Genomic DNA, 24,565 nt, shown 5'->3' with positions numbered 1-24,565 from the left:
TAACGCTGGCAATATTTAGCAGTGCAGCCAGCTTCCCGCGCTCCGCACATGCTAGCGTGGTGTTTTATGTGTCAACTGAAAATTATCAATTACAGTTCTCCTGCAGGGGACAATTTGCATAAAGCGACTGGTGGTGTAAGAATAAAAGACGCCCTTACTCTCCCTGTCCTCCCCAGCGGGCTTATTTCAGTCTTTTAAAAAGAGAGATGCCTCTAGATAGTGCTCGGATTCAAAGACATCGAGGCTCCGGTGGAGACAACTCCTGCACAGCACACCGTGACACACAGCAGATCCCGCTGAGCCCTGTGCGCGTGGTATTTTGAATTTACATGCAAGATGCACCCTGGGGAAGAGGTTGAGAAACGCAGGGACCAAGTGGTAAAAGTCTAGATAAAAGGTGGTGGCCATGTCGTAACTATTTCTTTTTTCTTATTTGACCAATGAATCAGTGAAGAAATTAAGGGAAAAAAAATTTTTTTAAGAAATGAAAATAAAAACAAAAATATCAAAACACATAGGATGTAGCAAAAATAGTATTGAAAAGGCTATCGATCTTATAATTTGCATGAAGGTTGCCTTATGTCAGAGAGAACAACGCTGTTTGTCCTTTTGGGATTGACTTATTTCACTGAGCATAATGGTCTCTAGTTGGGACCATTTGGTTGCAGTCATTTCTAACCTCTATGTATGAAAGATTCTTTTTAAAATTTGGATCTGCGCTTGTCCCAGCTTCCTCTTCCCCATCACCCCAAAAGCAGAGATGACGTCCTGACAAGCTGAGAAGTTCTGGAAGAGAAGGAATGACACACCCAAATGGCAAGACGTGGCCGAGCAGCGGAATTGTCTCTAAGTGACTAGCAATGAATCAAACATCAGACTCCAGGAATCAGAGGATGCCAAGAGAAGAGGGGTTATAACTCTGAGATCAAAGGAGTCTAAGAATGAATCGAGTTCTCGAACAGGACTGCCTTTCCAGGAGTCAAAACCATGCAGATGTGTTTTGTCTTCTAGGACAGACGTGAACAGTTTGTGTTTTTCCCGGGTTCTTTCAGTAAAGCCTGGTCCCTGGGGAGCCACATTTCAGATCAGACAACAGAGTGAGGGGCTTGAGAAGTTGAGTCCCCTCTGCTACCATCTTCCAGAAAACAATGCAAGGGTCCAAAGCCCAGAGACTCTTAGCGGACACGATCAAGCTTGGGAGAAAGGGAAAAGAAACAAGAATAAAGACTTGCCAAGTCCAGGAAGCGAGGTGGAGCCCAAGCCCACGGTCCAGCGACCAGTCACCAGGTTCACATCCCATCTGGAATACCTGGCTTCAATCCCTAGCTCCTGCAGCTGCTTGGGGATGCAAACCCGGGAGGCAACAAATGACCCAAACAGGTGGGATCCTGGCATTCTCACGGGATTCGCGGATCAAACTCTCAGCCCTGTCGGGACCCTGCCCAGCTCCAGCCATGGTAGAGATTTGGAGAGTGAACTAGCACTGCCTCTACATCTGTGTGTGTGTGTGTGTGTGTGTGTGTGTTAAATAAAGTGAAGCATTCCAGTGCATCCCATCGGCAGCAGGGAACCCGGGGACCCTCCCTCTGACACAAGAGGAGTAGGACAGCACAGTCACAGAGTCTGGCCTTTTTTAAGACAAAATATAGGGGTTGCTTTAAATAGATCGATTTAGAACAGCTGAAAGGCATTGCACAAATACAAGACTCCAGAATATTAACTCACTAAAATAAAGGATGACATGGAAAATCAAGTTCATGATAAAGACTGAGCCTTTCATAAAAACCATGCCAGAAAACTAAACTAAACTAAAACAAAACAAAACAGAAAACCAGAGGAATAAGGATTTCAAATTTACAAACCTGACGATGTCTGCGAGCAGCGATTAGGGCCCCAGAATACAATTTAAGCCAAAAGCAAACCGAATTTCCAGAACTGATTAAAGAGCTTAGACTGATGACTGAGACAGGTCGGTGACTCTGACACTTGATTTCAGAAACATTTAAAATATTCCTCATCTCACTCCAAAAAAGAAGCTCAGCTGTGTGGGGCAGTTACATAAGAGGCAGGCTATAAATAAAGAATTAGATCAATCGATATATAAATAAATGAGTCCTGGGAAAACGGCGCTTGCGTGGGAGGATGCCTGGTGACACCCCCAGCACCTCTCTGAAACGGAGAAGACACTGCAGTAGGATGGAGTGAACTTACACATTCTAGGCTCCATGTTCTCCCCAGCCCCAGCCCCACCGAGGCAGGCAGGCAGGCAGAGCCGAGCTGTCTCCGTGCTGAGCACGGGATGCAGCCATGTCTGGTCAGTGCCAAGGGCAGAATGCACACACACCTGGCTGCACCCATGTTTATCTACCCGGTCCTGGTCTTAATTAAAATATAATAACAACAAAATGGCTACTCCTCTGTTTTGATAACCACGTGTTTTCCACCGGGTTGAGACTGGATGTGGCCATGGAGCTCAGAACATTCCTAGAGGCACTGGGAAACTCTGTGGTTTTCCTAAAAGGAAACTCCAAAGGCGGGTTGAGAGCAGGAGACCCTGCAGGCACTCCTTGCCCGTGCCCTTCACCTCTAGCTACACTGCCCTAGTTACGGCAATGAACAGTCAGAGCCAGCAGCGGAAGTGTGTCAAGATTCATTCCAAAACGATTCATCTCACAGGCACGAGCCCCAAGAAACAGAACAGGGGGCGCAGGGACGAGGAAGCGGGCAGATATAAAGTGAGCACATGAAATTCTAAACGTCAACTTTTCTCAACAGTTATTACGACAGATTTATAAAAATACCAATATTTGTTTTGTACCTCTTTTCAGAATTAAGTAAATGGTGACTGTTTTCCAAAGAACCACACAACAGCAACAATAACAGAAATTATACAAAAAAAAAGAGTAATGAAAATATAAATTAAAAATGGGCATGATGGTTTAAAGAGTAATGAATGCCCACGGATGAAATTTCTCTTTTTAGAAAACAGTCAGAGGGTGGGCATTTATTCTAGCGGGTAAGACACTGACTTTCCACGTTGGAGTAACTGATTCGTGCTCAGACGAGGGTCCTGCCAACAGCTTCCCGGTACGCAGAGTCCAGAGAGCAGTCAGGGACGGCTCAAGTGGCTGCCCACCGGGACCTGGATTGATTACATTCTTGGCTCCCAGCTCTGACCCTGCCCAACCCCGCCATTTGGAATTCTTCTCTCCTCCCCTCTCTCTCTGGATCTCCAACAGAGAGAGAGAGGGAGAGAGAGAGAAAGAGAGAGAGCTTGATTCAGGAGAAAAAAACATCCAAGAACAACTGACATACAAGATAAAGGAGATGTACAAACAGTAACATGATTGGTTGAGTAAGAAAATGTCCATCTAATACATCGCTCCGTCAAAGCAGAGCACAAAGTGAAAAGACCTGAGCAATAAAAGTGAGCTTGTGATGAGACAATAAAAGGCAAAAGAATCAGTGAAAACAAATGAAATGTGTATAAAACATCTGAGATGAAAACAAAGTACACAAAAGAAACAGAATTGCAAGATGAAAATGAGAGAAAAAGAAGGAGCAGAAATTCTTATCCCACCCTAAAAATTGGAAGGATGAAATGGGAAAAAGAAATAAGAATGTATAAAACCAGGACCACAATTTGAAAGAGAAAAGAACGATTTTATGGTGAGAGTCTAAAATACAAAAATATGAAAAAAATTAATAGAAAAAATGTTTACTAAAATTACTACTAATAATACACACAGCATATCCTCCCTACAGAAATGTTACATTTTATTCTTTAAAAAAAAAAAAACAAATACAAGAAGATACCTGTGAAACAAAGACTCTAACTACCAACTGGTCAAAAAATCTAAAATATAATAATTTTTAAATATAGGTAAAAACAATTTTCTTTTTTAGGTCATTGAATTTGGAGAGGATAGATTTAGAGAAAATATATTACTGTAAATGCTTTTAATCAGTAAGACAACCAAGAGTTTTAGAAACTAGAAATATGTTTGTTAATAGAAATTCAAGCAAAATCCACAAGAAAGAAGCCCAGCTGCCAACAAATAGATTTTGTGAACTTTTCACAAAAGAAAGCTTGGTTGGAATGTTGCTCAGACGGGGACTTGCTATGCTGGGGGAAAAACACTGAATTTACTAGTTCATTTCATTTCTTGTTTTTTTTAATCTTTTGTTTGTTTGTTTGTTGCCTCCTACCCCAAACATTTCATGAGAAAAAAAAATCTTGTTGAACAGTATATATTTTTACAAAAATCAGTGAAGGAGACTAAACATGTCTTGGGGATTATTCTGCCATTTACAAAGGAAATGCATGTGAATGTTCAAGGAGACCACATGGTCTGCTAAGGCTGCAGTCAGGGACTGAGGGTGTGGACGGGGCACAGTGCAGAAAGACACGGAGAAGGCTGGGCAAGCACCTGCTTTTTTTGCCATCACTCCATGTCTGCAAAGGTTTTTTAATGTTCTTGGAAAAACTCATTCACATTTAAAGCATTTTGTTAAGTTCTATATTTTAAATTTTATTCTATCTGGAAAAAAAAGGTTAATGCTCTAAAAACTCGAGCACTACAAAAGAAATTTCTGTGGGCAAAGCTTTTATATAAGTGAGAAGATCTGGAAATAGAACAGGAGCCTATTTTTAAAGAAGTGTCTGTCATAAATAGGTAAGCCTTTTCATGTAATATGTTCAGTTTAATAAAAACATAATTATGAATAAACTATGCTGTTTAAACTCATCAATAAAATGTATATAAACTTCTATTAAATACCAAAGTATTTAATAGTATTCAATGCTCTTTCCTTTTAAAATTTTTAGCAAGTTTTTAGCAAAACATTGTTGAACAGGATGAAACATGCCAATCTGTAACAAACTTTTGAAACATCGCATTTAACAGCAAGCAAAGCACAAGGAATATTTTTGTTAAAGGTATGTGAGCTCAGCATTGGAGATGCTTGTTGTCCTAGCAACGCTTCAGACATGCCCTGGACTCTAGAACCAGGAAAAGGACATGGAAGAAGGGGAGATTTTCAAATGAAAATCTTAGAAATGTAAAAACCTCAGGAAAGTATCCAGGTCAAGGCAAGCGGATGAGACTCTGCAGCATTGCTAATAAAAATCAGCAGGGGGCTGGTTAACTGATGTGGGGCAATCCCACCCACCAAACTGGCAGAAGATATGCAATAATCAAGAACTTCTCTAAGTCAAAATGTGCAAACAAAACTAGAAAATTGTGAACTTTCAAAGGGCAGGAAAAGCAACATGAACAAGGACACCACAAAGGGTGAGCGACGGTAAAAAAGATTTTTTTGAGAAAAAGCTAGTTTTCACACAAATTTACTTTGGCTAATTTACTTGCAATTAAACTTATAACAATATTTACCAACAAACCTGACGAAACTGTTACAAAGTTACATATGAAAAAATAACTAGTAATGGCAAATGCAGCTTTTAAAGATTTTTCCTCATATGAAATATCAAATCAATATCCAACACAACACCTGCTTTGGGAAAGTTTTTAGACGACGTTGGAGAATGTCAATAAGAGAACTGAAGTCATTGTGATCTTGGTTTAAATACAGAAAAAAGAAATGTAAGCACACCGGATAATACAGAATAGGCTATTCTAAATAAGACGTTGGTAAACAATGAATGTTAAAAAATAAAAGGAAATGAGAAATTGCTAATCATGTAATGAGTGCTCTGAGAATGTTTAGAAACTCGAATGAGGTAAAAATAACCAGACCGAGAGCTCACATTCATTACAGCAGTAAATCATGAGTGGATGAGGTGGTGGACTAATAATACTAATGGGAAAATTAGAATAAATGGAAAACTGTATGAACATGATTTTGATTATTCAAACAACAAAGTACACTGATGAAATTAGATTTCAAAAAAAAAAAAAAACCATAAGAAAATGAAATGTTGAAATAAGTGAGAGCCAAGTGTTGCTGTCTAAAACTAACTGGAGGATTTACACAAATTTATTAACGTAGAATGAAATGCAAGCACTCAACGAATAAAGGTTATAAATGCAAAGGGAGGATAGAAACAAAATAGAAAACCAACAGGAGGTCAACGGTGAACCAATCATCACTGCTGAAAGTTAAAGATGGCATCAAGGTGTTGGCCATGTCATACTCACTAAAGAAAGTTTTCAGTGGCAAAATGCACTCACTGCTAGCCAGGCTCTGCCGAGTCCCTGTGTGCTTGATAACAACAAAATAGGTTCACTTCTTCTAGAAAGAAAGCTGACAATGTACAGCGAAAGGCTAGGTATTTCATTCAGAAAAATGTGAGAGAATTCATTGCAGTGAAGTCAAGTTTTTAAAATTACAAAGCTACTTAAATGGCATTGGTGAATATTTCAAACACTGGAACAACTTAATTGCATAGATGAAATTGCAACGGTTAAGATCAGCTGTCATCATGGTTAGTCCACAGCATAACAAGTATTCCTCCGCACTGTAGGGTTTTATTTGATAAAAGAATTATTCTATTAAGGGAAATTTGAAAGCTACTCCTTTCCAAGAACATCAGCAACAAAAACACTTAAGAGCAGAAAAAGCAAGGCATACAACTGGGAGGACATGCATAGACCTAGGAAAATGACAGATGTAAACATCTACTGGCACATAGATGAAACCACAAAAAGCTGAGAGTAACAGAAATAACCGGATAAGTTCATCAAAGATGAACATTGTTTTAACATTGATTTATTAATACATCAGTTTAAAATCTTAGGTTCAAGAACAGAAATGGAATAACTCCAGCTAGTAAAGGAATCGTGCATTTTTTTAAATTTGCATTTTTCAAATATGCCTTAGCAAGCACAGCTTCTGCAACAAGAAGCCATTCACCCCAGTTCGGGTGGAGCAATGAGGGCAAGGAGGTAAAAGAAAATTATTTCAGGTCTGGGCTCTTTACCCCCTGTCTCATTAATTCTCTGCCAGTGTTCCAAAAGGAAGTGTAGGCTGTTCAAGTAACTTGGAACCAAACCTCTCGACTTCTTGGTATTTGTAGGGTGCCAGGGTCTCTACTCCGGTTTCTGGAATTGATCAACACATTAAGTAGAAACCTTCATGATACTAGTTCAAAAAGCAAAAACAAATAAACACTTCTCCATCAAAAATAGCACCAATCCCCTTAGCGTTGGATGTCAAGCACGTACATGGGTTTGTGTGTAAGGCTGTGTGTGTTCCATGGCAGGTTGGCCCTGGCTTCCTCAGCCAGAAGTGTTTTCAAGGACAAGGACTGCGAGTGTTTCCTCTCTCATCCAATGTTGCTGTTGGGTAAAACCACTGTGGGTGCAAATAACACTCCCTCGCTGCCACCCAGACCTAGCACAAAACCTTAGGGAAACTAGGAGACACTGAATCAACCACAGTGATGGGTTAGACAGCAAGTGAATGTAAATGGAATGTATGCATGTTTTGAAGAGATGTGTACTAAACCATTTGCCATTAAAACATCCTTTGCATCATTTATTTTCTGGTGCATTCATACTTTCCCCACCTACAGTAGCTACAACATAAACACCCACACTTCTGCATTTTAAGCCCTTCCTTTTCTTGCACTCTTTGCAGGAAGATCATCAGAATGTCGATTCTTTAGGAACCGGGTCTTAACTTCATGGTTTCATAGGACGTGTGCACATCAGACAAGTCTTAAGTCCGGCAGGATGGCTCTGTTTCTGGAAGAGCAGCGGGGGCTGTCCTGGAACCCCCCTCTGGCAAGGGGTCAGGGATCTCTTGTGTGAGCTCTTGGTTTAGTTTAGTTTTCTTGAGAAAATGGGAAATGACATGACAGGACCTGCACTCTGAGTTTTGCATATGAATTCACATGGCTTTTTGTTTTATTGCAACTAGACAACATAGGTAAATTTGCAGGTCTATGTAAGACTCAGGTTATGTCTTTGTGATACCAGAAGACAATATTTCCTATGTTTTAAAATCTGAACACTATTTAAGAACTGAGGATTGAACACTGACACAGAATTGGGACCATGCTCTAGGCAGTGGGGTTACCTGCTCATTCCAGCAAGCATCTCTCGGCTCCCCCAAGCCTGACCCCCTCCAAGGCCCAGCACTGTGTCCCACTGCCTCCCAGCTTGCTTCAAACCTTGCCTTGGGTTGGCTCCCACAGCGCCACGATCATTAGCCAGCTACCTTGGAAGGCACTCACCTAGCTTGCTTATTTGTGGGTTGAATTAGCACCGTCCTTTTTCTTTTCAGTTTTTAACTGATACATGAATATTACACTTGTGTATGGGAGACCATGTGGTGTTTCACACACGCATGCATCGTTCCATGATCAGATCAGAGAAACATGTATCAACCTCTTCATGTACTTTCCCTTTCTTTGTGGTAAAATCATCCCACTTCTTTTCTTCAAGTTTTTTTTTTAATTCACTTTATTTTATCTTTGATACAGGTGCACAGCATGTATAGTGCATGACCATTAGCTATGGTCACTCCTGTGAGCTGCAGCACCCTGGGCTCTGCCACTTTGATTCATGGCCAAGACCATGCTACCTCTGATGCACAGAGCTCATCAGAGGGGCGTTGTGGCCAACAGGTGGGTTCATACTTGAAGAAGCAGGAAAAGTATTTCATGGCAAAGAAAGAGAGTGGCAAGAGCAGGGACAGAGAGACAGGCAGGCACCGTGCTTGGGGTGACTAGTAGGGGAGGGGCTGGGTGGCGAGGAGAATCCTGTGGGCATCTGTGTCCAGATGACAGTGTCAGGGAATGGCTGTAAGTTTAGGGTGACCGTTGCTGCCAGCAACTGTTGGTAGGCTCACAGAGGAGACTGGACCCTGTCTGTACACATACGGGGAGCAAAGCAACGCCGGCGTTAGAAGAGGCTGCCTGGGATGAATCTGCACATGTCGGCAGGGAGACTTCACAACGCTGGTGGTGGAAGACGGAGTCAGAAGACAAGCTTCTCATTAGGCTCTTGAAATTGTATATGTGAAATGCATGCAGTTTATTCCTGTTTTATAAGTTAAAAATTTTTAAGAAAAATAAATCAGTAATACATAGTGTAATTTTAGAAAGTTATTTTAGTGCAAGAAATTCTTGAACCCCACGCATACTTTTAACAAAATATGCACCTTCAGTGAATTCTTTCACGAACCTTTCTCTGCATGAGTTTGAAATGTTTGGTACTGAAAGACGCAAGACGCTTCCATTTTAACTCTACGAGGTCCTGCGTGGCTGTGACCAGAGAGAGAATGCACAGCACATTTATCACATGTCACCAACACGTGGTGCCCTGGCAGATGGCTTTAATTATGTTTTGCTTTATAAGGTCTTCCTAGCTTCCTTTAATGAGAAAGAAATCTCTTTTAACATTTTTTACTGTTGTAAAACCTATATCACATAAATGTGTCCATCTTAACTCTGACAGTTGGGTGGCATCAGTTGCATTTCCAGTGTTGTATGACTCTCCTTACTATGTATCTGCAAACATCTTCGTCTTTTCCAAACAGACACCCTGTGTCCATTAATTCTGTTTCCCTCTGCCCCAGCTGCTGCTGATTTCCAAGCTATTTTCTGTCTAGCTTTGCTTATTCAAGATATTTGTATACATGCAGTATTATACTTTTCCTTTTGTGTCTGGCTCATTTTAACTTAGTTTTCTTTTTTTAAAAATTTTTTTTGGTTCATCTACATTGGAGTAAAAGGTTTCTTTCTTTTCTAGGTAAGTATAGTATTCAGCTGTATGAGTTTGGCTATTTTTGATTGTCCAGCTGTCAGGGCACCCTGGTGTTGTTACCACCTCTAGGCTGGGGTGATTAGCTGCCAGTGGACACTGCTGTGTGGGACTCCTTCTGAGTCCCCCTTTCAATTCTCTTGGGTGCACATGGAGGCATGCAGTTGCTAGGTCTTAAAATAATGCAATCAGTCACTTTTTAAGGGAGCTAATATTTTTTTAAAATTGGAGTTAATGCAAGCTTTACATTCCAATACTAATCAGTGTCAAGAATGTCATAGAGAAGGCAGCAGCGTGATGTCAGTATCTATTGATCATAAAACTGAATGTTTCAAAATGTTCTATTTTATCCATGCCCACAACAGCTAAAATCCTAGCCCAAATTTTAGAAAATGTGAATATAAATGTGATTTATCCAAATATCTGTAAGAGCTTTCTATCTGCCAAGCATTTGGGGCTAGAAGCTAAAAGAAACTTTGTGATCAGTAACTTCTTTTTGGAATATTTTGAGTTGCAAAATCACCCTGAGGAAAGCACATCATTGACTTTATTGTAAATAAAGTTCTGTTGCCAAAACTTAGATCTTTCCCTCACATTTCCACACACTAGATTTTCAGTTCCAATCAAACTTCAAGTATTTTCATTTAGGAAACTTCTTTTTTTTTTTAAAAATCAGAAAATCACTTTAAAATTTGAGCCTGGAATTCAGTACTGTTTAAAGAAAAACTTCTTAGGTAACTTGTCAGAGGAGCATAAGCGCTTGCTTACAACGAGTATGTTAAAAATTAGAATCATGGAATTTAATAAACTGCATTGTTTTCTCTTAGGCTTAAGATATCTACAAAGGATTCAATTCAAATGCGATGTTTAAACTTCCAATTTTTTTCCCCACAAGAATCTTTCTTATTAATCTGGCACAAGAAGTAAAATTGGACCAAAAATTGTTAGGATTTAGGAAATCTATTATGATCTGCTTTAAAAACTCCTGCCTCCGCAGAGAAAGGTCTATTTAATGACTGGAACAAGAAGAGGAAAACAAAAGTCCTTATAAACAGCTGACTTTCAGTGTGGCCACCTCCCATGCATATAATCTAAGAACCACAGGTACCAAGGACATCCTCCCGAACAGAGCAGCCCAGTGTGCTTTGTCACGGGGCAGACATTTCCCTCCCCCCCCCCGCCATGGGTGCATACGGAGAGAACACAGAAATAAAAATTCAAGAGGCACAAGATAAATACCAAGAAGATATTTAAAATTCTTACAAACCAATTAAAAAAAGAAAAATAATTTGGCTTAAAAATAGACAAAGAGTTGTATTGGCACTACCCAGAGGAGGAAGCTGAAATGGACACTGACCATATAAAAATATGCTCGCTCCTTTAGTAGCCGGAGGAAATGCTAATTAAAACAACAACAAAAAAGTATTTTATATTCATGAGATTGTCCAAATATAGAGGGTTGAACACATCAGCAGGTGAGCAGTGCAACTCTCTCCTGGCTGGTGAAAGCACTTTGAAGAACAATCTTGAACATGCTAGAATGGTTGTAGATACACATACTTCTTTTGGAACCTAGCAATTCCACTGCTTAGCACAACCTGGAGAGAGACTGCTCCAGGCATTCCTTCACAAATGGGCAAATACATCTGGGGCACACTACTCAGAGACTGTAGCACTCTGCCAGACAGGCAGTAACAAAAACTAAACTAAATCATGAGATGCTACAGTGTCTGGATTGCTCCCTGAGTCTGTACCATCCATGATAAAACCAAGACCCCTTCCTTTGCAACTACACAGGCAGCTGTCCTCAGCAGAGAGCATTTCCCCAGGACGCCGCCTTCACCGTGCAGTCTTCTCAGAGGACGGGGCACCTCTACACTCTTAACTTTCTTCATCTTCTTTCCCAGCATCTCCAGATAGTTATTTCAACTGTTTAAAACAGCAACATGTTGAGAAAATTAATTGTAAGCCAATATGACTTCATGTTCTAACGTCCTTCTCCTATGTAACCAATGATATGTTAGGTCATTTGTAGAAAAAAAGTCACCCAAATTGTGGCAAGGATATGCAGATCAGGGCTACTAGTTATTAAGAAGAGCTAGGTGGGAGGACCCTAAGTGCCTCTCCCTTGGAAAAGGGAAAGCAGCATGTTTTGCAACCATCTCTTGGGCTATGACGTAACCATTGACACAAATAAATCAGATGCACAAACAGAAAGGTACTTCAAGAAGTTAATGGGGGAAACGGAATTTTTTTTTAAAAGTTCATTTAGATGCAAATAAAACCCCCCTGAAATTCATGCATAATTTTTCCAGTTATACATTTTCCTCGACCTTTTGTGAAAACCCCCTCACAGACATGACTTTCAACTTTTTTTGCACCAAAACACACATCTTTTAATTCCATTAGCCATGAACTTCTTGGAATACACTCTTACCAATGACAATAGATCTTGCAAACAATATTAAATATCAACAAACAAAGCACTGGGTAGATAAGATTAAAAACTGTGTGAAGGGATTCTTAAGGACTATATGTAGTAAAAACACAATATAGATAAGAAAGTTGCACACCAAGTAACAATGGCAGCTTTCTCTAAAGTGGCCAAGAAGAGAAAAACTTTAGGAAAATAACTTAGTTTTTCTTGGTAAGTTTTTTCTTTTAAATGAGACCTAAAATAAAACAAGAAAAAAAATTATCATTCATTAAATCTGGCTTATGGGTAACGCAACTCTTTAATGCCTTTCTCCCTGCTTTTCTGCACTAAAATTTTTTTGTCCCAATTTTAAAAGGCGTGTGTGGGGGGTGGGCTGGCCGGTTGGGCAGACGCTTACTGAATGTAGCCTGTGCCCACACTCCCAGCTAGCGCTGGCGGCAGAACCACTCTGCCCCTGCCGCCCACTCTGACCACCAGTGGGCTGGAGAGGAGGCAAACGGCCGTCTGCTGCCCCCTGGAGAGCCAGCCTGCCCACTGCTGGCAGAGCCTGGGGACTGAGGCGGGAGTGAGCTGTGTTCACAAGGAAGTCTTCTTGAGGTGTGACATTTTGGGGGGCACTTTTCATTCCTGTCCAAGTGAAAATGCAAGAAAATGAGACAAAGAAATCCGATGCCGTCACAAATGGCACAGGAAGTTCTGCCTCCACTGATTAGAAACAGCAGTATGATCGCAAAGGTGCTGAATTCTTCCATGGAGGAGAAGCTGCTGTCACTCTGCTTCGTGGATTCGTTTTGTAGATAATATATGTCTGCTTCTTCTTCTTCTTCTTCTTTTTTTTAAATTACCGTGTCTCTAGTTAAGGTGGACATTTTATCACTGTAACATTTTGTGTTGCTGGCTTTGGGGAGGCCTCACTCCCTACACTCCCGTGCCCCACTTGAGAACAGGGCCATGGCACTGTGCCTTCTTCTGTAGTGTAAGAAGAGGAGGAAGTGGTACTCACAGCCAGGCTCATTTTCTTCCTCGACCAGAATCAATCTATGTAAGCCATATCTGTCATAAGAAGACACTCATTACACACGCCCCGTATCCCATCAGTCATGTGAAATTTCTATGTTCTCCTAGTAATAATTAGTTTTTATAAGTTTGAAAATAATAACTATAATCTGCTGAAAGTCTATGCATCAGGAATCCTCTGTATTTCTTTCAATTTTCTGAAGACGCAGAAGTCATGAACTTGAGGTTCAAAGAATCAACAGAGAGGTCTAGGTGTCCCCTCATCCCTAGAAAGTGTTTGCAGGATGGTATGCACAAATAGAAGCAGCTGTTTCCCAGAAGAGGACCTGAAGGCTTTATTGAATCTCTCACACCTGTAGCACTCTGTGTCCGTGTCCCACTGGAAGGAGCTAGCAGCACCTGGTGGGAGCTGCTCCCTGACGAGCAGATGAATGAGTTGGCATTGTGAGGGTGGTCTTGCAACAGGGTAAGGCGTTGCAATGCTCAAGGGAACCCACGTGTGCTCATCTGATCCACCCCAGTCCCCAGTGCTGCTCCAGCCCATCATTCCAGGTGAGGGTACGGACTGTTAAGAAGACTTTGTGACCAACGACTCCACCAGTTCCCGAATTTTAGCTGCAGTTGGTAATTCTCCTTGCAGCTCGCATTCACTGAAGTGTTCTGCAGTTGTAAAGGTTTGTCCTGGATGCCACACAGTGCCTCTCTGTAGCAGCTGAGCTGATGGATAAAGAGTGGCTCTGATTTTCCTTCCTGAAAACCACCTAGTGAAGCCTTCTCTTCCCCTTCTGTCAAACACATCGTGTGTGTGTAATGGTGAGGGTGAGGATCCCCTTTGGAGCTCATGCTTGCTGGGCTGCAGGTTGGGGATGCTCTAGTTTCTGCCAGCAGTGCCCAGGCCTCCTGACTGCCCTCTCGTGGCAGGCAACGTCTTCACCACAAAGGAGGGGCCCCCTGCCCACCTCCCCTTGGTCCCGTTTCCCTGTGGTGGTCCTGAGCGCGTCAGCAATTCCTGCTGATCTGCTGGTCCCAGGGACCTGCTGACCGCCACACCCGCTTTCTCTCCTTGTCAGCTGGCACAGTCACTTTGCACCCGGGCAGGGGGCTTTTGGTTCTGAAATGAGAGCCAGGGTATGCTCTGCTTAAGGGGAATCCTGCATATCCTAGTGAAAGTGAGGGCGCTCTGCCATCCTTGGCCCCCCGGCCCTACTATCAGCTTCACTGCCACCCCTGCCACCCCACACGGTCTCCTTGGAGGCACCTTGTGACGGGCACTGGCTTTCCGAGCTGTGTGAAGTGTAGGTGCTCCTCCAGTCACAGTGTGGTCATAGGCTGAAATCGCTGTATACTGAAGGGACTCCAACCTACACTCACTACATTCAACACAGAGCATGGTGGCTAATCCAGCTCTCTCAATGTGCACAGAACACTTGCCTTTGCCCCCAGTTGGACAACATGATTGAATACAAAGCCTATTTTAATGAGGTGCTGAGCAGCTTATGCAATTTATTGAATACCAGGAGCCAACCAGCAACATGTCTCATGTGTCAAGGCATTCTAAGTTGGGGACTGTCTGGAATAAAATCATTATTTCCAAATGAACAATGGAGCCCAGAGCCAATCTACAAGACAGCTTGAAGCAAGTAGAACTGGCGGGCGTGAGGGCGACAGGTCCTGCCTTTAGCTGCTTCACAACTCCTGACTGTGCTCTTCACGTGGGGGGGCGTTCTCTGGCACTCCCAGTCCCGGGGACACTGCTGAGCACTGATGACGGGAAGAGACACACTTGGATCCCAGACAGGAAAATCCAAGGTTGGGGTCCCTGATCCGTGCAGGAATTTGTGGCAAGGTGGCTGGGTAGCTGAGAATGGCAAGGAAGGCTAGGAGATGCAAGCTCTGAAAACAGGAACCAGGCAAGGCCAAGTGCACAGGCTGGAGTTTGCACACAGGGTAAGCCCAGTGCACTCGCCAACAGCTCATACAGCCCTCACAGCCAGCCATGCCGTTCTCGGGCAGGGCTGTCAGGCTCCAGTCCTAAGGGAGGCGGACAGTGTCCTTGCTGTCCTCTGAGACAGGAGGGTGGCCGTATCTCTCCCAGCTCAATCCATCCTCTCCAGATGGGCGCTGGAGTGGGGTGCTTGTGAAAAAGCAGCTCTCTAGGTTGTGTTCCCCGGAAGTCAATCAGACACAAAAATTCTGCCAGGCAGTCTGCAAAGTTCCATCTGACAAGCACCTCAGTCGACTGACGTCGGGTACAGGAAATGCACTGAGAGCAATGGGTCTGCATGGAATACTGTGGCTGACAGTTCCCAGAGGAGAGAAGGTGCTCTCCCTCCTGTCAGTGCTACTGGCAGCCAGGGAGCCAGGAGCCACACCTCCTGGCTCTAAGCAGGTGCGTCATTCACTCTTCACAGCTGTCTTTCTTTGTGCCTGCTTCTGACACCTCAGTTTCCCAGAGTCCCACATGTATTTATTTATTTCAAAGAATGTCAAAGAGGGAGGAACAGAGAGAGAGAAAAATCTTCCATCCACTGGTTCACTCCACCCAGATGACAACGGCGAGGTCTGGACCAGTCCAAGCAAAGCCAGGAGCCCAGAACTCCGTCCTGCTCTGCTGAGTGGGTGGAGGGACCTGAGTACGGGGGTCATTGTCTTCTGCCTTCCCAACTGTACTCTCAAGGAGCTGGACCAGAAGCAAAGCAGTCAGGATGCAAACTAGCACTCCCAGATGGGATGCTGGTATTGAAGTTGGTAGCTTAAGCTGCACCCAACACTGGCTGCCACAGATTTATTTAAATCACCTTCATTAACAATAGAACTTAGATTTACTTTCAAAGAAAAATGCACCTCATTATTATTGCTGTAAATAGAAAACCTTCGCCACTTGCTACCTGTTGTCAGTGGGTGCCAACAGTGAGAGTGAATTGGCTGCTGCCAGTCACAGCACCTGGGTCCACATCTGGAAGGCGGAGCCTTGGCCATTCTGAAAACAGCAGGGCTGCAGCAACACTGACTTGTTCACTCCTCCAACAAACTAATGAAAGTGCTGCCCACGCAGAATATGCTCCACCTGTGGCCCAGGTGGAGCTCCGGGCGGGGCTTGCCCTGTAATAGGAATGTTTTCCTGGGCTTTGCACCCAAGTCCTGGAGAGGTTCATTATTGACAAACAGTTAATAATTGCTCCTTGACACTCATGCTTTTAATCTGGCTTGTCTCCTTAGCTTTCCCCTCCCCAGCTCTCCTTCTCTCCAACTCCTCACCAAGGACGCCCCAGTACGCCCAAGTACTCATCATCCCTTGTTATAGTCAGGCCCCGCTCACCTGTCTCCGCTGGAAGGGCACCAGACCAGCACGTGCTGGTCCCCTGGGGAGGTGCGTGCTGTGAAGGGACCACAACAGGAAAAGTGCTCTCCCCCTCTGTGTCTGCTCTGTAAGTAGGCTGGCCCTGAGGTCTAGACATCGTAAGAAGTTGGAGCATTGGAGCTAGGATCCTGGCACAGTGGATAAAGCTATAACCTGTGGCATATATCTCATATGGCCACCAGTTCGAGTTCTGGCTACTCCACTTCCAGTCCAGCTCCCTGCTAATGGCCTGGAAAAGCAGTGGAGGATGGCCTAAATCCTTGGTCTCCTGCACCCACGTGGGAGACTCAGAAGCAGCTTTTGCTCCTGGCTTCAGATTGGCTCAGCTGTGGCTGTTGCGACCATTTGGGGAGTGAACCAGCGGATAGAAAATTCTCTTTCTCTGACTCTCCACCCAATCCTCCGTCACTTGGTATCAAATAGATAGACAAACCTTTTAAAAAAAAAAGTCAACGTATTTCCCTGAATCCTGTATGTTTCCTTTCTAAAAAAAAAAGTTACAGCAGAAATTGAACACTGAACACTGTGTGATTGGAACAGGAACAAAGAGGCGAGAGACCTGAGAGCTTGGAGGTTTTCAGCAGCACTCATGTTCAGTGTAACAGAGGGGTTCAGGTATGTGTGAACACACCTGTTGGCACAGAGAGAGCCTTGAAGCAATGGTACCCCAGTAGCCACAAGCACTTCTAGGAACCAATTCTGGCTCCCCAAGCACATTCTCCAGTAGAGATCCAGGGCCCCTAGGAGAGTTGGTGGATTCTAGACTGGGGCAGGAAATAAATAAATGTGATGATCCTGGAGAACCCTGAGGTGTTGGAGCGTAAAAAGTGGTCATGGGTCTAGTGTGGTGTGGCAAGTTAAGGCGCTGCTTGACATTGGCACCCTACACTGGAGTGCTGGTTTGAGTTCCAGGAGGCTCCACTTCCCATCCAGCTTTCTGCCCTTGCGCCTGGCAAGGAGGTGGAAGGTGGCCCAAGTGCTGGAGTCCCAGATGGAATTTCTGGTTTCCTGGCCATCACATGCCTGTGATGAGAATGGTCCTGTGAGTGCTCTTCCTTCCAAAACACAATGTGCCATGCTCACCATCACAACAATTCCAGCTGAGGGGCATGCTACAACATGCCTAACCAGTATACCTCAAAACTGCCAAAGCAAGGAAGGCGTAAGAAACTGCCACAGGCAAGAAAAATCCAAGGATAAAGGACCACAGGCATGAGGTAGGACCCTACAACAGAAAAAGGGACAGGAAGGAAGATCTGAATAATGTGGAAATCTCGTTTATAGTAGTTATAGGCCAATTCTGGCATATTACTTGTGATTCCTGCCCCAGAGCTATGTAAGATGTTAACGACGGTAATCCTGTAAATCCAAAACCACTCTAAAATGAAAATTGTTTAAAATAAAAGGGACAAAAGAGAAAATGACAAAACAGTTCAGGAACACAGGAAATATTTCGATAGACACATACGTATCTCTCCTAGCCAGGTTTAACATATTTTTTGCCCCGTGTATGTTACAGCTTTATGGTTTCTGAAACACTTGTTTGCTGATGGGCTGTTTTACAAGGCAGAGAGTCTGATCTACTGATGAAGAAGAGAAGAGAGGGAAATACTTTTTATCTTCCGATTTCATCCCCAAATGTCTACCATAGTGGGGCTGACCTAGGCTAAGCTAGAAGTCTGGAAATCAACCAGGGCCAGCCCTGTCGGCGGAGGGGCGCTGGTCCTGGAGTCCACGCTGCCTCCCAGGGCGCAGGTGAACAAGAAGCTGGGAGTGGAAGTGGAGCCAAGACTGGAACCCAGGCACTCCCACCGGGAACTGACATCTCTCAAACAGCAAGAGGAAACTGATACAGCTGCTCCTCTACTATATTTTTCTTTCTAAGATTTTATTTATTTTTATTGGAAAGGCATTTTCACACAATATTGGCTGTTAAATCTATGTTGACTCATTAAGATCTAATTCATTTATTGTAACTTCTGTGTAGTATTCTACTAGTATTCAAATGGGGAATAAATTGTTTACTTTTTTTAACAATCGAAAATAGTGTGTAAAATGACTTTTTTTAAGATTTGTTTTTATTGGAAAGGCAGATTTACAGAGAGAAGGAGAGACAGAGAGAAAGATCTTCCATCCACTGGTTCTTTCCCCTAGTGGCTGCAATGGCTGGAGCTGAGCTGATCTAAAGCCAGGAACCAGGAGCGTCTTCCTAGTCTCCACACAGGGTGCAGGTCCCAAGGGTTTGGGCCACTCTGTACTGCTCTCCCAGGTCCCAAGCAGGAAGCTGGATTGGAAGTAGAGCAGCTGGACACAAACCAGTACTCATATGGAATCCCGGTTGATGCAAGGCAAGGATTTAGTCACTAGGCCATTGTGGTCCTGAAGTGACATTCCTCTATGTGTCTTCTGGTTGTACAGGAACTTTTAGGGCGCCTTCTTTGTGAATGGAATCTCTGGGTTGTGGTGTAGATACACCCATCACCTAATGATTAGTTCCAAGTTGTTCTCCAGTTCAGTGTGCGCTTGTATTCTCCCAGCAGCAGTGAACAAGAATTCAATGCTTGCTGTTCTTCCCCATAAACATCGGTACTGTCCAATTCTTAACTTTGCCAAGCAGGTAGCTGATAAGGTTTTTACTCTTATCAGATGTTCTGACTCCTTCAGTGACTGTTTTTCATTTTTATAGCCATGGCTATTTTGGTACTATGTTGCTTGTAATTTTCTTATTGAAAGCATATTTAATTTCTCATAAAGGCAACCCCAAGCCCTCATGTTGCTTCACCTGGCGTTGTTCTGCAGCAGGTCCACACAATCTTGCAAGAAACAATTGCACATCTCTCCAGAAGTTTGTCTTCAGTGGCCTCCCGCTGGCCATGGTAGGGATATCTACCTAAACCAAATCTGCAAACACTGTACACTGTGTGAGCGCCTTAGCAGCTTCATTGTCACAATATGGGAAGCATGTCCTGGGCCTTGTGACTTGGCTCATCAGTCTGGGGGAACTGTGACTTGAGCCTGTTTCAGGAGCTAACTCTTCAGGGCTGCTAAAATATCCACTCCAGCATCCTATGGAGCCAACACACCTTCAGCTTACAAGTTGATCATTATTTGTGTAAAACAAAGCCAGCCTTCTTCCGCATAGAGGCAGAAACCAACTATCCAGAGATTCTAGGCTGGAAGGGGCCTCTGTTGCTGCTTTGTTATCTTCTAGGGCACTGCTGCGTTTAGGCTATTTCCCAGGTTCATGTGGGTTGCATCTTCACTGGGCTTCGAGATAAAGCAGGGTGCCAAGCAGAGACTGCAAGATCGTATTATTTGAAGAACAAGGCTTTCAAGGAACTGAAATCCATTTCCCTTCCTGTTGCTCTAACTCCGCGTGTGGCAGTCACTTGGATCAGCTTTTTAGGTATCAAAAGCCCAAAGTCATAAAACTTCATGTCAGTATGTATTAATATCCTCACAGATATGGGGACTGGTCCTTCCCCAGTATTCCCTCTGTCTACCTTCTCAGCTGACCAGTGGTCCCTCAAGGACCATTGTGAACTGCTTGCCTGGGTGGACGTGGTCCCCCCATTGCACAGCAACTGGTACCTGCATCAGTCCAAGATCTCACGCATCGCTCTGCATGAGACCAGAGTTTGCTGTTACTAAGGAGCTTGACACATCAGCATTGTAAAACCAAAACAACCCCAAATTTACTCAACAAATGTAGACATGTACCCTACCTAAAAGGACTCTATTTGAACTTCATATCCTGAGGAACATACTTTGCAGGAACCTCCGAATGCCCAATGACGGGATTCCTTTTGGGTTCCCTCCAGCCTCTTGCCTCACTTCAGTGATGTTTATGTTTAATCTTCCCTTATCCATATTCGCAGAAGGTATGTAAAAGTTCAGAATGGCTGAAAAATGTTTTTTGCTATGAGCAACCCAAAGGTGTGAAAAATGGACATCTCAAAACAAATTAGCAATTATGCCCTAAGTCTGACTGGTGTCGCCTGTGCATGGGCACAGAGAGCCGTCAAGGGAGAGACAATGAAGTCACAGTGTTCCAGGGCAGAAAGCTGGAGTCCAATGCAACCATTCCACGGAGAAGCAACCAGCACAAAGTCCAGCAGCTTTGCCTAACCGGGTGGAGCTCCTACTGGCATGCTACTGATAAAGCGCTTCATGGCCGGTGGCGTTAATTTGAGGCAACAGGGATTTTGCTTTAGCCCCACTTTTCAAGTACATCCCTGGCGCATTTCAACAATGAAGGAGCATTTTTTGTTCTGCCTGCCAGACAGGGATTCTTATTATTGATAAGTTTGAAAGTTAATTACACGGAGGAGTGCAGGTGGCACTCACATCGCAGAGGCTCACCATCTCAAGTGACAAGTGGCAATGCGGAAGCTGTTTGCAGCACCCCTGGCCACGCTCACCACACGCTCACCTGCAGATGTGGGACAGGCTGGTGTCAGCCCGTCGCGAGCGCTGTGCTTAGGACGCCGGGGCAGCTGCAGAGGCGTGCTGCATCTGTGCAGGTCCCCAGGGCACCTGGCACGTCGGGCCCAGGCATGGGCTTTCAAGGAATGACTCTGCCTGATGATTCACTGTACATGGAGCTAGAGGAGTCACAGGAAGAACCTCCACAATGCTTGTAAAGCAATGAAGGGGCGTGTAGCATGTACGCTTTGAGAACCGATTTTCTGTGCACAGCGACATGGACAATCATCTCCACTCATCCTGCCTGTGGTTTTGTGGGGACTGGAACCAACAACAGCAGGACACAGACTGTCCTCTGTCCCCCGTTGCTTGCAGTGACCCCTTGGTACCCTCCAAGCCAAAGCCACTCGTGGAGGACCTTAGGCAGTGCACCTGCAGAGCCAGCTGTGGATGCAGACGTTGGGTCTCACTCCTCTGCTAAAACAGGAAGGACCGTGTGAACCCTGTTTTCAGTACAGCTGCAAAACTCTGGAATTACATCATACACACTTTACCATTTTAACCTCAGACAGAATCACACAGAACGAAGCACACCCATCTTTACTTTGATGTGCTTTGATAAATGCATCGGCGAGCACAGCCATGCCCTAATCAAGCTATAGGACATCGCCCTTGTCCTACAAAGTTCTCTGTGCCTCTTTCTCGTCATCCGAGGCCACGCCCTCTCTCCTCCGCCCACGTCGCTGGTGTCTCTCTCACGGTCAGTTTGGCGGGTTCTGGAACATCTGAAAGGCCTCAAGCCTGAGCTCCTTCTGTCCCGCCTTGGGGCTGTGTGATCTTCAGGTCCACTCCTGCGTCTGCTTCTCTCTGTGGCTGTCAGCACCGCCTTGTGTGGCTACATGACGATTTGTTTTGATGTGCACCTGAGTCATTTCCAGGTTTTTGTGATTATGAATAAAGTGGCCATAAATATTCCTGCACAGATATTTTGGGATATTTTCATTTCTTTTGAGCTGGGGGAACAGAAGTGCTGGCTAAGTCGAGTATACCTTTAACCCCATGGAAATTGCCAGCTTACATAGTGCACTCCCAATTAATGAGTCTGATAACCGATCGGGTGAATCCTTTTAAATGGTTGCATCAAGAGCTGTTTTCGTCTGAGATTTCATTGATATTTGTGTATTCAGTCTTCCAAATGTCCCCTCGAGCACAAACCTTCATCTGCTGCATTGCTTTAGTGGCCCTTTAATGCTTCCCCAATTGTTTGCACAAACAGCTGAGAATCGGAACGATTCATACTGGAAAACTGGAGTGGCCCCTTCCGTGTTTTTCTATATTTTACTCCTGAACTTTTGAAACACACAGACATATATGTCACATGGGTATTGGTTAAGAGCAAAATTATAAAACGGAAACTTATAAATCCACCACTCCCTCCAAGAAGGAATACCTCTCCGAGAACAGTTCATGGGCTTCTGGCTTCCCTTCGCTGCTCTGAGTCACTGAACATCCTTCACGAGTCCTCTTGCTCACTCGAAAGCAAAGCACAAACACTTTTACATGTATCTCACTCCTTTAAATTTTTTTTGTTGCCCTTGTTAACTTTGCTTGCCGTTAAGAGCTTTTATCAAAATGGTGTCCCGCTGTGCACGGTTTTTCAGAACTTGCACATCTTCAGCACCATTATTCCCGAGATGCACCTGCAAGGGATGTGACTGTCATGGATGGCTCCTGCAGCACAGTGCATGGTGTGGCTCTTTGTCAGCGGATACTGCTGCTGTTTTTCTGTCTTCACTTGCCAGCCATCACATTTTGAGGGAAATCTGGTATTCTAGGCTGAATAGATGGTGATAAAAGTTATCAAGAACACAGTATTTTTGAAAAAAGGAAAACAAGCCACTGTCTTGTGTTTCACACGAAGGCGAGTCGGTGACACTGCAGGAAAGCAGTGCTGGGGACAGCAGGCGTGCCTGCAGCGTGAGGACCCAGTCAGTGCTGGCCGCAGGACTTCTCTCGCAAAGCTGGCAAGAGCAGCCTGTGGAACATCCTCATCAGGCCCCCCAGCCCACCTCCTTCACTGAGGGGCTCCACCCAGACCCGGGCGCCCTGCAGGCTTGCCTTCTCAATACTCAGGTGCACTGTAAGAAACATCTGATTGCACTGAGACAACCTCACCGATCTCATAAACACTCCCCCGAGCCACAGACATTCAAACTTTTTTTTTTCAAAATAGAGAGTTATTTGTTAAAGAAAAAGATGTACAATTCCCCTACAAGCAATTATGGTCTGAGGGAACAACTGAATAGGCAGTTCTAATTCATACTAAAACATCTCACCTAAAGTTCAGAGACGTTACATTAACACAGCCCTTTGTACGTATCAGCTCTAAATTGCCTTAATTTTAAGTATGCTAACCCATCTAAATATTGTACTGATACTCCAACTCCAGAGTGGAACACCAACCCCAGGCGAATCTCTCCGAAGACTCAATGAGCTTAACAGCAGTAGACTGAATTTTAACCATTCACGTGCAGGAATGTAAGATTCGAATCTCTTTCTTTGTGAATGTTCAGGAACAGCCAACTGTAAGAACCAGGCTGCATTTCCGCTAAGCAATCTAGTCTGGACAACTCTTTCAAGTAAAAAGGCTTTATTTTCCTTTGCGGCAGTTAACTCACCGAGTGGAGCTAAACATTTCCAAGGCGGAAAAAACGAGCTAGGAGCTGAAGCAAACACAAGGAAAAAAAATTGGGGGATTGGAGGTCGAGGAAGGGGGCCGCAAACTTCTCTTCCACATAGCTTCTGTTCTGTTAGGCTCTGGTTTTAAAATTTTGCTGCTGAGAGGGGCGCTGCCTTCCACCTGTGTCTCCGCAGTGTCTCTGGCTGCTCCAGGGGCAAACGCATGGCTCGCTCTGCCTCTCTGCAACCCTCAGGGCCCCGGCCTCCGCAGCCAGCCACGGGGGCAGAGGGACCGGCCAGACCCCGGCACCTCCCCGCCCCCCAGCGCCAGGGCCCCTCCACGTCCTTGCAGCGTGCATCCCGGGTCGAGTTTTGCTTTGGGGACACCTCTCCTCCGCCACATTCCGGAAGGCCACCGGGGAGCCCCGGGCTGCTGCAGGTTCCCAGTCACTTCCGTGGCAAGCGGGAGCCTGGTCGCCAAGCCTGGGGGCTCCCCGAGGCAGGTGCGGGTGCGTTTCCGCAGTGGCCAATGGGTCCAGAGAGCGTGCATGCGGCAGGAGCTGGGATCAGGAGGCGCACCCACGTGCAGCCGCGGGGGCCCCCCACCCCCGGCGTCCCCACTCCGGACCCCTCGGACACGCCCCCCACTCAGGGTCCCGCAGCCCCGCGCCGTGCACGCGCCGCAGCCGCTCCCCGCAGCCGCCCAGATGGTGGGGCCCCAGGAGCGCGAGACCTGGGGCTCGGGTGGTGTGTGTGTGTGTGTGTGTGCGGGGGTACGCCCTGGGTTTCCCAAGGGACTGGGAGCGACCCCGAGCGGCCGCTGCCCGGCCGGGGGCCCCCGCATTTCCTCCCCCGAAGGGAGGGCGGCCAACGCGGGCTGACCGTGCCCGGAGCCCGCCGCGCCCTCTGGCGGCTGCG

This window comes from Ochotona curzoniae, unplaced genomic scaffold (genome assembly GCF_017591425.1).
Source record: "Ochotona curzoniae isolate NIBS_2020 unplaced genomic scaffold, NIBS_Ocur_1.0 scaffold_4701, whole genome shotgun sequence".
Classification (NCBI taxonomy): Eukaryota; Metazoa; Chordata; class Mammalia; order Lagomorpha; family Ochotonidae; genus Ochotona; species Ochotona curzoniae.
The sequence above is the reverse complement of the archived record's forward strand: the minus strand, read 5'-3'. Positions refer to the sequence as shown.